Raw genomic sequence first — 14,058 nt, 5'->3', positions numbered from 1 at the left:
GCTTAAGGACTTCCGGCGAACCGTTACCACAGCTGCTGTTCGAACATTGCGACCTGCAATAACGAGAAAGGGAAAAACAATATTAGAACGTGTGCTTCCAAAACATCGAATTCCATCAGTCTTACCTGAATACCATTGCGCTACGCCACGCTTCCATCCGGAGCACCACAGCAACATCTGCAAAGGAAAAGAGACATATTCAGGTTCGCTTTCAATATTAAACAACTGCACAGTGCTGTACTTACATTAACGGATTCCAGGGGCCTGTTTTTCATCGCGCTGTCATCCACTCGCAGCACCACAGCGGCCTGTGAGGAGAAGAAGAAAACACAGGTTAGCTTTAAAAGACAATAAAGGCGCTGTGCTTTGCGCTTTCTCCTACCTAGAAAACGTGCCTCTCCATCCGGCACGCCAGCATCAAGACCTTTGCACCTGAAAAGAAGGAGATAAAGACATTAACGAATTCCTACCATAAACAGAACAAAGACTTACAATTAACAAACCTACCTGCCTACCAGCAGATTCGGGGTCACAGCAGGCCTGGGCCCAAGGAAGGCGTCCTGCACCAGTGAAGCAACTTGGGCAGCTCGCCAACAAACATCAAGCGCCCCTGCACAAGAAATGCAGGACGGATAGCTCACGCTACAAATAACTAAGATTCATTATTCAGTACTTGGCAACTATGGATCCAGGGTTCCAGATCTCAGAGCCTTCCAGACGCCCCCGGGGATATCAGGTGAGCGTAACATCAGCCAAGTAAAGACCATCACCTCTCACCACATGAAATAGTAACAGACAGGTGTCAGGTTTCTCAGCTATTTGGGGGTGTTTCCTACTGTAATTAATTAGTATTTTCAATTTTAACAAAATTTCAAGTTCGTTGTCCTTAATCTCTATTGTTTAGAGGGAGATTTCCCCAAGCCAGCATGGTGCTGAGGAAGCTGGGAATTGATTGGATATGAAGATTCTGCAAGCTGATTGGAGGTTGTGGGTGCTTGGGAACTGAAAGGGAAGTCTAAACTGCCTTTCATTGTCCTCTCCTTAACAGGAAGGTCCTGTTTTAAGAATCTCCTGAGTAAGGCCCACTTTTAACCTCTTGTAATTTTGGCCAGGCTGTTTAAGGTGCAGGTTTGGATACAGAGCTACGTGGGACAAGACACGCTGTGAAATTGATGGGAGTCCTGCACTCTAGTTCATCGGGAAAAGTCATCTAAATCAGTGACTACCTAAATCAGTTTTCAGCACGATTACATTCAGCCAAGAAATTGCTTAAACAAGTTATTCAGTTGTCACCCTTAAGATTAATTTAGGTAATTAGCTAGTTAGATTCTACTGTCTTCTTTGGATGCTTCTTTGATTCAGTCTGAAGGTGGAACTGAGGAAGGCAGTGTAAGCTGTCACACGGATCTACAAGTAACTGCAGTGTAGACGGATACGCTGGTCATGCGTTCACTTTAAATACTGGAGTGAGCTCCGGGCTGCATGTCTTTCGTGTGTGGCCTAGTTTCAAAATAATAAGGAAAAAGCGTTTATTTTTTGAGGCACTTGAAGTGGCAAGCATTTACTTGAAATACGCTGCTCATGGGCATGCACCTGTAACTAGGACCTCTCCCTTGGGCCACACAGCGGATCTTCTTTAACCCAGTTGGGACAGTGTTTTCAGCGGCTCATCCGCTCATTCTGGCCAGAAAGATTCAGTACAGCAGGTCAAACAAAACCTACAAGAAAAATGTGCTACGAGTAAATTGCCTTCCCACATGCTCAAAGAGGTTAGTGTCTCTGAATGAGAGAGCAGCGCGCAGCAGTCCTTTCACATACAAATAAAGTGCGAATTGAAGTTACCCCTTTTCTGAAGTTTAAAGGTTGCGCTTTGGTAAAGGGAATGATTTAAAGGACACTGCTGAGTAAGCAGCGCGTTCACTTCAAATGGGAAAAGACATTTTAATGTGCAAAGTCCGTTTTTGAACAATTTAAACTGTGACTTTTTAAAGCATTTTATGGGATCATGTTTTCTCCTAAGGAAAGCAGCATTCTATTTAAAGGGACAGTATACCAGTCTGCTACTTGGATATTTATGAACTAAATTCTCTTTTGAAGAAAAGGTTTAGACTCTTTAAATTGTTGCAAGTTCAAAATAAGTTTCCTGTCTAGTAAGGTATGGATTGAGAGGTTTACTGTGAGGAGCTTCTGAAATCTCACCTTCCAGCTATCTAGGGAGGCAGAACAGGTATTGGAAACTACAGGGGAACATGCTACTTTTGCTAGAAAGGAAATAATATCTCTTATTTTCTCATTCTCTGCAGGTGCTCAGCTAGTTGGAGAGAGAGACCTGTGCTCTTTTTTTATTTTATCCACTTCCCCTTTCCCTCTGTGGTGTTGAGACTTCTGCTGTTACCATTCAGTAGTTGACTTCACATCTTGGAGGGACTGTGGGGTACAGCAGCTCCTGCAGACAAGGATTCAGGACCGGACGGAATGAAAGGCCAATGATTGAATCTGCCTGAGCTGCTGAACCCACTTAGTGACCATGGTCGAAATGGGGGAATTAATTAGAGAATTTAGGGATGAGCTTCAGATTTCCCACCAGGAGAATGTCAAATTAAGTAGAAGAGTAGAAGAGTTGGGAGGGGCAGTGTCTCAGATGCAGGTTTCCTTTAGACAGCAGAACTTGGATGCAGGTGGTCTTGGGGAGCAGCCTCAGATGTTGGTTAGGGAAGATTCAGGTTCTAGTGGAAGTGTTGAGAGGGGAATGGAGGCTTCAGTAGTTCCAGTTCCTTTGGCTCCTCCGGAACGTTTAGATGGGGACCCTAACAGGTTTCAAACTTTCTTGACTCAATGCGAGTTACACTTCCTTTGTTGACCTGGAAGTTTCCCAACAAAAGAGGCTAGAGTAGCGTTTGTCCTATCTTATCTGGCAGGGGAGACTGCAGCATGGTCAGTCTTGTTAGTTAGTCAGAGGAGTCCAGTTTTGAAAAATGTTGCTCAATTTCAGATGGAATTTAAGAAAATGTTTGGGAAAAGACAACTTTCGCCAGAGATTGATGGAGAGTTAGTGGAGCTTAGACAGGGGAGTAGAGATTTGGTGCGCTACATCACTCAGTTTAAATCTTTGGTTATGTAGAGTCGGTGGCCAGAGGATAAAAGAACAACACTTTTTTACCATGGGCTTCGAGATGATCTAAAGGATGCTTTGGCCAATATTGTGGATCGACCCACTACTTGTGATACTCTCATAGATTTGGTCATGCAAGTGGATTTTTGGTTAAATGAGAGAAGGAGTGAGAGTCGGAGAGGCTGGGGGGAAGTGAAGTGGGTTCACTGTGTGGACCGATCTAGAGATTTGTCGAATAAGGATGAGAAAGGGAAGGTAGTAAAATCAGGAAGAAGAAGTCAGGGTCTTTTGTCCAAGGAAGAGACGGATAGGCAAAGATTATATAATGTATGTTTATACTATGGGAGAAGTGGGCACTTTTAAGGTAATTGTCTGTATACCCCCAAGAGGTCCCAGTCGTCAAGTCTCAGAACACAGGTTGCTGCAAACAATCTTCAAAAAACTGTGCGGCACATAACCATCAATGTATCCTTATATTATTCGGGGGTGTTGAAGGGCTCAGGTCCGGCCATGATAGACTCAGCGGCTACAGGAGATTTCATGGACAGAGGGCTCGATGAGTCTTTAACATCTCCTTCTGCACTAGAGGAATTCTTAGAGCAAGTCAGGGCGGTGAATGGGTCTTATCTGACGTCAGGCCCAATCACTCAAGATACAGTTCCTTTGCATTTATTTGTGAGAGGAGATCATAGGGAGATTACAGTATCTAGGAGGGATAAGGCCCTGAAGAGAGGTCTTGGGTTTTAGCAGGAAACATTCATGCTCCTAATCTTGTAGCCAAGTTTCGTAGAAAAAATCCAAGTAAACCAGGCCCGGGGGGTCAGGGCTTGAGAAGGGGGTACTGTCAGGTTTCTCGGCTATTTGAGGGTGTTTCTTACTGTAATTACTTAGTATTTGTCATGATGCCTACCCCCGGAGCACCAGGCCAGGCCCAGCACCCCCGGGAGCAGGCATCAAAACTGTTCTATCTAATTGATTGGAAGGGGTACGGGCCTCAGGAAAGATCTTGGGAACCCAGCGACCACGTACATGCACCTCGGCTAGTAAAAAGGTTCCATCGGAATTTCCCGAACAAACCGAAACCTCCTGGGGAAAAGACCTTGGGAGGGGCCTTGGGGGGGGGGAGTGCTGTCATGATGCCTACCCCCAGAGCACCAGGCCAGGCCCAGCACCCCCGGGAGCAGGCATCACGCCCCCGGGTAAAAGCCCAGCGGCCCTTTATAGGGGCTCTTTGGACTCTGTCCTGGCACCGTTGGCGCCAGGCTCATGTTGGACATCAGTCCTGGCGCCATAGGCGCCAGGCTCATAAGCTGTGAAAGGTGTCCAAAGCATGCTTGGTTTTGCCAATTTTTATCGCAGGTTTATCCCGGAATTTTCACGGGTGGTGCAACCCATCACTGCACTCTTGCGGAAGAATAAACGTTTTGAATGGACCGAGGAAGCTGAACAGGCAAAAGCTAAATTTACGTCTGCACCTATTTTGAAACACCGGCGTCCTGATCTCCCATATATAGTCGAAACCGACGCATCCAGCTTAGCCATGGGAGCTGTCCTGTCTCAGAGAGACCCCGAAACCAACCAACTGCACCCCATAGCATTTTGGTCCAGAAAGTTCTCGCTGCCGGAGATAAATTATGCAATCACCGATAAGGAATTATTAGCCATTAAGTCCGCCTTTAAGGCTTGGCGGCATTATCTTCTTGGCGCCAGGCATACCATCACCATGATCACTGATCACCGAAATTTACAATATTTAAAAACTGCCAAGGCTCAGTCTTCACGACAGCTCCGATGGGCTTTATTCTTTGCTGAGTTCGATTTTGTAATCACTTACCGTCCCGGCTGTAAGAATGGCAAAGCGGACGCGCTATCTCGAATTGGAATGGGAGAAATGGACACAAACTCAGAACCTGTGCCGATAATTCCCGAACAAAGAATCTTGGGGATAACCACTTTACAAACCCTTGAAGACATTCAAGCACGGGTAAACCTATTTCTGGACTCTTCAGCCTTGCAGGATTGGATCAAAAGGGGGTCTGCCTTTTCAATCAACGATGGCTTACCTTACTTCAAAGGACGTTTATTTTTGCCAGAAAAGGAATTGCAAGAACTGGTTATTTCCCGTCATCACGATACTCTGATGGAAGGACATCCTGGCATTGCCAAAACAGAGGAAAAAATTAAACGACAATTCTGGTGGCCGTCTTGGCGAAAGGATATTAAATCTTTCGTGATGTCCTTTGGAGTTTGCGCCCAAAACAAAGGTCAAAAAACAAAACCCGCCGGTCTTCTTCAACCCTTAGACATTCCACCAGCACCTTGGCACACCTTGTCACTAGATATTATCACGGACCTGCCCTCTTGTAATGGATACAATACTATTCTGGTTGTGGTGGATTTATTTTCCAAGATGGCCCATTTTATTCCGTTGAAAAGATTACCTTCAGCTTTTGTTCTTGCCAAGGAATTCCTCGAAAATATCATCCGTCTGCATGGATTCCCGTCCATACTAATCTCCGATCGGGGAAGCCAGTTTATTTCTCTTTTTTGGAAAAAGTGTTGTCAACTGGCACAAATCGACGTAAGACTCTCAACCAGCCACCACCCACAGACCGATGGTCAGACGGAGAGAACGAACCAGACCCTTGAACAATATCTACGATGTATGTTGCACCAATCGGAGGGTAATTGGAAGGATATTTTATGGGTGGCTGAATATGCATACAATAAATCGATACACTCTGGAACTGGTCAGAGCCCCTTTTATACCCTATATGGACATCACTCTCGTACTTCAGACTTGGACTCACCTTTGAGCCTCGAAATGCCCGCAGTAGACCATTTGCATTCTACGATTACTCAAGCCTTCAAGGATGCTACTGCACACTTACAACATGCGAAAGGGAAATACAAAAAGAATGCGGATCTGCATCGAAAGGAGGCGCCTCCATACCAAATAGGGGATCAAGTATGGTTGGCTACCAAACACTTATCGCTCAAGGGACCTCGGACTTTTAATCCAAGGTATTTAGGCCCTTACCCGATCAAAGCTATAATTAACCCAGTGGCAGTCAAGCTAGACCTACCAGCTAACATGCGGATTCATCCCGTTTTTCATGTGTCGCTTTTGAAACCAGTGCAACCAGGAACCAGATTAATAAAGCCACCAGAACCAAGCCAGATAGATGGGGAGCCTGAATTCGAGGTGAAGAACATTTTGGACTCTAAGATCTCAAAATCAAAACTTTTCTATCTAATTGATTGGAAGGGGTACGGGCCTCAGGAAAGATCTTGGGAACCCAGCGACCACGTACATGCACCTCGGCTAGTAAAAAGGTTCCATCGGAATTTCCCGAACAAACCGAAACTTCCTGGGGAAAAGACCTTGGGAGGGGCCTTGGGGGGGAGTGCTGTCATGATGCCTACCCCCGGAGCACCAGGCCAGGCCCAGCACCCCCGGGAGCAGGCATCACGCCCCCGGGTAAAAGCCTAGCGGCCCTTTATAGGGGCTCTTTGGACTCTGTCCTGGCGCCGTTGGCGCCAGGCTCATGTTGGACATCAGTCCTGGTGCGATAGGCGCCAGGCTCATAAGGGGAAGTGTTTGGTGCACTTACCTGAAGCAGACCATGCTGCACACTCACCTGATGCAGACCATGCTGCATGAAGAACCAAGCCAAAAGAGGCTTAGGAGGGACTATTTTTCTGAAGGAACTATTTTGTTACTTGGGTGGGGCTGTGGAAGAATACTCACCTGGAACTTCTTCCAAGGCTATTTAAGCCACGCCCGGACAGCCACACGTGCTTCGCGTTGTTCTGCATCCCAGCAGCTGAATGCTCACCGTGTCTGCTCCTGCACCTGGACTCCAGCCACGCCCGCCTCGAACCTGGAACACCTGTAAGGGAATAAGAGAAGAGAAAGGTGAAAACCAAGAACTTATTCAACCTTCTTACCTGCATCCGAAATCTTCACGCCAGCATTCCTGAAGGAAGACTTCCATTTAAAAGCACTGCGTTGCTCGCTGCAGCGCCACGCTTCACTCACCTGTTCCCGAGACGCCGCCCGGCTACATTGCGGCTCTCAGCACCGGTCGCCACATCTCTGCACCTAAGGAAGAGAAGAAGAGACAAAAGGTGAGCAAGGGAACACAAGAGGAAAGCCGACTTTTCAGCCATATTACTTACCGGCTTTTCTTGGTGAACCATTCCACATCTCGGGTCGGCGCTGCATCTTTGGCAGGTACCACACCCCGGCCCCTATGGGGAAAGGACAAAAGACATTACTGGGGAATTATAAAGACATTTAGAGGGGTCGCCCTCATCACTAACTCACCTGATTTTACCACCGGCAATTTAACCCCTCAACGCATCGCCTTTGTTCTGCACCTGAAATAAAGGACAGATCACAGGTTAGGAAAAACAACATAAAAGGAGGCTCACACTTGAACTTTTGCATCTTCATACTTACGGCGTATCGCTCAGAAAAGTCAAGTGGATTTGCCAGTGCCATTCTGAAAACCAGTGAAGTAACTGGACGAACGCGCGCCCCTGCACCAGAAGCAGGATGGAGAGTTCATCCTTCCAAACCATAAGGTGAGCTTAAACCGGGGGTTTTGGAAGAAGTCAGAGAAGAACGAAGGGGAAAAGGGGGGAGCAAGCACACTATTCAGCAGACAGTTAATCCCCTTTCTCATCTGCAGAAGGATTTTCCTACGGGCCAGACAAGCAAGATTTGGGGGTCCTGTTCAATCGGTGGTCCGAATTTTGCGCATCACGCTTGAAGAGGCCACAGCAACCCAGACCAGCGCCTCCATGGGAGCCAGGTGAGCGTTACAGAACGCGAAGCCTTCCTACAAATTCCCACCCAGGCGCTATGGAAACTTCTGAGACTGACCAGTTGGCCCAACTACTGGGGGAATTACGGGCCGAAGTACACGCCGCTCGTCAAGAGACTAATGCTCTCAGGAGGGAAGTGATTGTAACAAAGGAAAGAGCTGATGACCTGGCTAGACAGCTTTTGCAAGGTCAAGCTGGACAAACTCCTTTACCCGGTTCCGGAGGGAACCCCGCTCCTGTGCTTTCCAGTAACCGGTGCAGATTAATCTACCTGGAAACATGCCGCTGGCCCCACCCGAACGCTTTGCTGGGGACCCCAAACGATTCGCCGTATTCATGAATCAGTGTCGTTTGCATTTCCTGTGCAGACCTGGGGCCTTCCCTAATGACCAGACTAAGGTAGCCTTTGTATTGTCATATCTCAGCGGCAGTGCTGCCGATTGGTCAGTTCCACTGGTAACTCAAGATGACCCGATTCTTCGTGATTTTCAAGGATTTCAAGCAAGCATGGAAAGGTTATTTGCTCGTCACTCCCAGGGGCAGGCTCTAGATGACGAACTTCTATCTCTGCGACAGGGCAATCAAGACCTCCTTTCCTACATTGCAACCTTTAATAGACTAATTGTGGAAACTGGGTGGCCAGAGGATAAAAGAATCACGTTATTTTATCGAGGTCTACGCGGAGAACTTAAAGATGTCCTGGCCCAAGTTGTAAATCCGCCCCAAGAATGCTCAGAATATATAGACTTAGTGGTCCAATTGGATCACAGACTGCAAAACAGAAAAGCAGATCGGTCCAAGTTTGAGACCCGGGTGTTAGTCAAGACCCACGCTAACCTCAAGGGGGCTGAAGCCTCTGAGCCAATGCAAATCGGAGGAGTTAAAGGACCTTTAACTCAAAAGGAACGTGAAAGAAGACGGCAGATGCCCTTATGTCTTTATTGTGGATCCTCTGGATACTTTCTACGAGATTGCCCGGCAAGGCCGCCCAGGAAGGTGGTAGGAGCCGCTGATAAAATCCATGAAACCTCTGTATCGGGAAAAGACCCCGCCCGACAAGCGTAGGGGTCCACTTGCCGAGCTTGAAAACAAACTCTCAGACCTTGCATTTCACTGTGCCAATGGTCCTCGTAGATCCGGAACAGCCTAAGCGGTTGCATGCAATAAAGGCATACATTGATAGTGGGGCTATAGGAAACTACGTGGATCGTGAATTGGTCTCCAGGATTAACCTCCCTCTGCGTCCTAAAACCAGCAAAGATGTCATCACCACAGTTGATGGAACCGAAATTGCCTCGGGACCGGTAACACATTCCACAGCTGAGGTGACACTTGTAGGTCCGGACGGCCATCGGGAGGCAGTTGTGTTTGATGTAATCAAGGCTCCACAGTTTCAGGTTATTCTCGGAATCCCTTGGTTAGAGACACATAATCCTCGAATTGATTGGCGAGCGAAGAGAATAACCTTTCCGGAGTGTGCACGAACCTGCTACCCAGAAAATCTGAAGATCAGTCTAGCATCAGTAACCTCTGTCTTCATGCAACTACCTCCGGAATACCAAGACTTTCAGGACGTCTTCCAAAAGGAACAGGCCAACACGTTACCTCCTCACAGATCGTACGATTGCCAAATCGATCTGGTGCCCGGTGCACAACCCCCTTGTAGCAGGATTTATGCCCTTACTGAGCCGGAGAATCTGCATTTGAGACAATATTTAGATCAATACCTAGCCAATGGTTTCATTTGCCCGTCAAAGTTTCTGGCATCCTCGGCTTTGTTCTTCGTGCCAAAAAAAGAAGGCGACCTTAGAACTTGTATCGATTACCGTGCATTGAACCAGATAACTGTTAAAAATCGTTACCCTCTGCCTTTGATCCCTGAACTCCTTGACCAGGTGAAGGACGCTTGCATATACACCAAGTTAGATCTCCGGGGGGCTTATCATCTGGTACGAGTAAAAGAAGGCGACAAATGGAAAACGGCCTTCCGTACAAAATATGGACTATTCGAATACCAGGTGATGCCTTTCGGATTGTGCAACGCGCCTGCTGCCTTCCAATTCTTCATGAACGATGTCCTTCGGGAACTCATTGATGTCTGTGTTGTCGTGTATATCGATGACATTCTGGTGTACTCCTCTTCGGAATCAGATCACAGAAAACATGTCAGGGCCGTCCTTGAGAAATTGCGCCAGCACAAACTGTTTGCAAAGCTGGAAAAATGCGTTTTCCATACCACCGAGGTTGAGTTCCTTGGATTCATCCTGACACCTAAAGGGGTCCGAATGGACTCACGGAAAGTGGATGCCATCCTCAAATGGCCATCACCTAGTTCGGTGAAAGGTGTCCAAAGCATGCTTGGTTTTGCCAATTTTTATCGCAGGTTTATCCCGGAATTTTCACGGGTGGTGCAACCCATCACTGCACTCTTGCGGAAGAATAAACGTTTTGAATGGACCGAGGAAGCTGAACAGGCCTTTCAGGAATTAAAAGCTAAATTTACGTCCGCACCTATTTTGAAACACCTGCGTCCTGATCTCCCATATATAGTCGAAACCGACGCATCCAGCTTAGCCATGGGAGCTGTCCTGTCTCAGAGAGACCCCGAAACCAACCAACTGCACCCCGTAGCATTTTGGTCCAGAAAGTTCTCGCCGCTGGAGATAAATTATGCAATCACCGATAAGGAATTATTAGCCATTAAGTCCGCCTTTAAGGCTTGGCGGCATTATCTTCTTGGCGCCTGGCATACCATCACCGTGATCACTGATCACCGAAATTTACAATATTTAAAAACTGCCAAGGCTCAGTCTTCACAACAGCTCCGATGGGCTTTATTCTTTGCTGAGTTCGATTTAGTAATCACTTACCGTCCCGGCTGTAAGAATGGCAAAGCGGACGCGCTATCTCGAATTGGAATGGGAGAAATGGACACAAACTCAGAACCTGTGCCGATAATTCCCGAACAAAGAATCTTGGGGATAACCACTTTACAAACCCTTGAAGACATTCAAGCACGGGTAAAACTATTTCTGGACTCTTCAGCCTTGCAGGATTGGATCAAAAGGGGGTCTGCCTTTTCAATCAACGATGGCTTACCTTACTTCAAAGGACGTTTATTTTTGCCAGAAAAGGAATTGCAAGAACTGGTTATTTCCCATCATCACAATACTCTGATGGAAGGACATCCTGGCATTGCCAAAACAGAGGAAAAAATTAAACGACAATTCTGGTGGCCGTCCTGGCGAAAGGATATTAAATCTTTCGTGATGTCCTGTGGAGATTGCGCCCAAAACAAAGGTCAAAAAACAAAACCCGCCGGTCTTCTTCAACCCTTAGACATTCCACCAGCACCTTGGCACACCTTGTCACTAGATTTTATCACGGACCTGCCCTCTTGTAATGGATACAATACTATTCTGGTTGTGGTGGATTTATTTTCCAAGATGGCCCATTTTATTCCGTTGAAAAGATTACCTTCAGCTTTTGTTCTTGCCAAGGAATTCCTCGAAAATATCATCCGTCTGCATGGATTCCCGTCCATACTAATCTCCGATCGGGGAAGCCAGTTTATTTCTCATTTTTGGAAAAAGTGTTGTCAACTGGCACAAATCGACGTAAGACTCTCAACCAGCCACCACCCAAAGACCGATGGTCAGACGGAGAGAACGAACCAGACTCTTGAACAATATTTACGATGTATGTTGCACCAATCGGAGGGTAATAGGAAGGATATTTTATGGGTGGCTGAATATGCATACAATAACTCGATACACTCTGGAACTGGTCAGAGCCCCTTTTATACCCTAAATGGACATCACCCTCGTACTTCAGACTTGGACTCACCTTTGAACCTCGAAATGCCCGCAGTGGACCATTTGCATTCTACGATTACTCAAGCCTTCAAGGATGCTACTGCACACTTACAACATGCGAAAGGGAAATACAAAAAGAATGCGGATCTGCATCGAAAGGAGGCGCCTCCATACCAAATAGGGGATCAAGTATGGTTGGCTACCAAACACTTATCGCTCAAGGGACCTCGGACTTTTAATCCAAGGTATTTAGGCCCTTGCTCGATCAAAGCTATAATTAACCCAGTGGCAGTCAAGCTAGACCTACCAGCTAACATGCGGATTCACCCCGTTTTTCATGTGTCGCTTTTGAAACCAGTGCAACCAGGAACCAGATTAATAAAGCCACCAGAACCAATCCAGATAGATGGGGAGCCTGAATTCGAGGTGAAGAACATTTTGGACTCTAAGATCTCAAAATCAAAACTTTTCTATCTAATTGATTGGAAGGGGTACGGGCCTCAGGAAAGATCTTGGGAACCCAGCGACCACGTACATGCACCTCGGCTAGTAAAAAGGTTCCATCGGAATTTCCCGAACAAACCGAAACCTCCTGGGGAAAAGACCTTGGGAGGGGCCTTGGGGGGGGAGTGCTGTCATGATGCCTACCCCCGGAGCACCAGGCCAGGCCCAGCACCCCCGGGAGCAGGCATCACGCCCCCGGGTAAAAGCCCAGCGGCCCTTTATAGGGGCTATTTGGACTCTGTCCTGGCGCCGTTGGCGCCAGGCTCATGTTGGACATCAGTCCTGGCGCCATGGGCACCAGGCTCATAAGGGGAAGTGTTTGGTGCACTTACCTGAAGCAGACCATGCTGCACACTCACCTGATGCAGACCATGCTGTATGAAGAACCAAGCCAAATGAGGCTTAGGAGGGACTATTTTTCTGAAGGAACTATTTTGTTACTTGGGTGGGGCTGTGGAAGAATACTCACCTGGAACTTCTTCCAAGGCTATTTAAGCCACGCCCGGACAGCCACACGTGCTTCGCGTTGTTCTGCATCCCAGCAGCTGAACGCTCACCATGTCTGCTCCTGCACCTGGACTCCAGCCACGCCCGCCTCGAACCTGGAACACCTGTAAGGGAATAAGAGAAGAGAAGAGAAAGGTGAAAACCAAGAACTTATTCAACCTTCTTACCTGCATCTGGAATCTTCACACCAGCATTCCTGAAGGAAGACTTCCATTTAAAAGCACTGCGTTGCTCGCTGCAGCGCCACGCTTCACTCACCTGTTCCTGAGACGCCGCCCGGCTCCATCGCGGCTCTCAGCACCGGTCGCCACATCTCTGCACCTAGGGAAGAGAAGAAGAGACAAAAGGTGAGCAAGGGAACACAAGAGGAAAGCCGACTTTTCAGCCATATTACTTACCAGCTTTTCTTGGTGAACCATTCCACATCTCGGGTCGGCGCCACATCTTTGGCAGGTACCGCACCCCGGACCCTATGGGGAAAGGACAAAAGACATTACTGGGGAATTATAAAGACATTTCGAGGGGTCGCCCTCATCACTAACTCACCTGATTTTACCACCGGCAATTTAACCCCTCAACACATCGCCTTTGTTCTGCACCTGAAATAAAGGACAGATCACAGGTTAGGAAAAACAACATAAAAGGAGGCTCACACTTGAACTTTTGCATCTTCATACTTACGGCGTATCGCTCAGAAAAGTCAAGTGGATTTGCCAGCGCCATTCTGAAAACCAGTGAAGTAACTGGACGAACGCGCGCCCCTGCACCAGAAGCAGGATGGAGAGTTCATCCTTCCAAACCACAAGGTGAGCTTAAACCGGGTGTTTTGGAGGATGTCAGAGAAGAACGAAGGGGGAAAGGGGGGAGCAAGCACACTATTCAGCAGACAGTTAATCCCCTTTCTCATCTGCAGAAGGATATTCCTACGGGCCAGACAAGCAAGATTTGGGGGTCCTGTTCAATCGGTCGTCCGAATTCTGCGCATCACGCTTGAAGAGGCCACAGCAACCCAGACCAGACCAGCGCCTCCATGGGAGCCAGGTGAGCGTTACAGTATTTTCAATTTTAACAACATTTCAGGTTGGTTGTCCTTAATCTCTATTGTTTAGAGGCAAAGTTCCCCAAGCCAGCATGGTGCTGAGGAAGCTGGGAATTGATTGGATAAGAATATTCTGCAAGCTGATTGGAGATTGTCGGTGCTTGGGAACTGAAAGTGGATTCTAACCTGCCTTTCATTGTCCTCTCCTTAACAGGAAGGTCCTGTTTTAAGAATCTCCTGAGTTAGGC

Source organism: Ambystoma mexicanum, chromosome 7p, assembly GCF_040938575.1.
Source record: "Ambystoma mexicanum isolate Mex_15411 chromosome 7p, UKY_AmexF1_1, whole genome shotgun sequence".
In the NCBI taxonomy this organism is placed as follows: Eukaryota; Metazoa; Chordata; class Amphibia; order Caudata; family Ambystomatidae; genus Ambystoma; species Ambystoma mexicanum.
The sequence above is the reverse complement of the archived record's forward strand: the minus strand, read 5'-3'. Positions refer to the sequence as shown.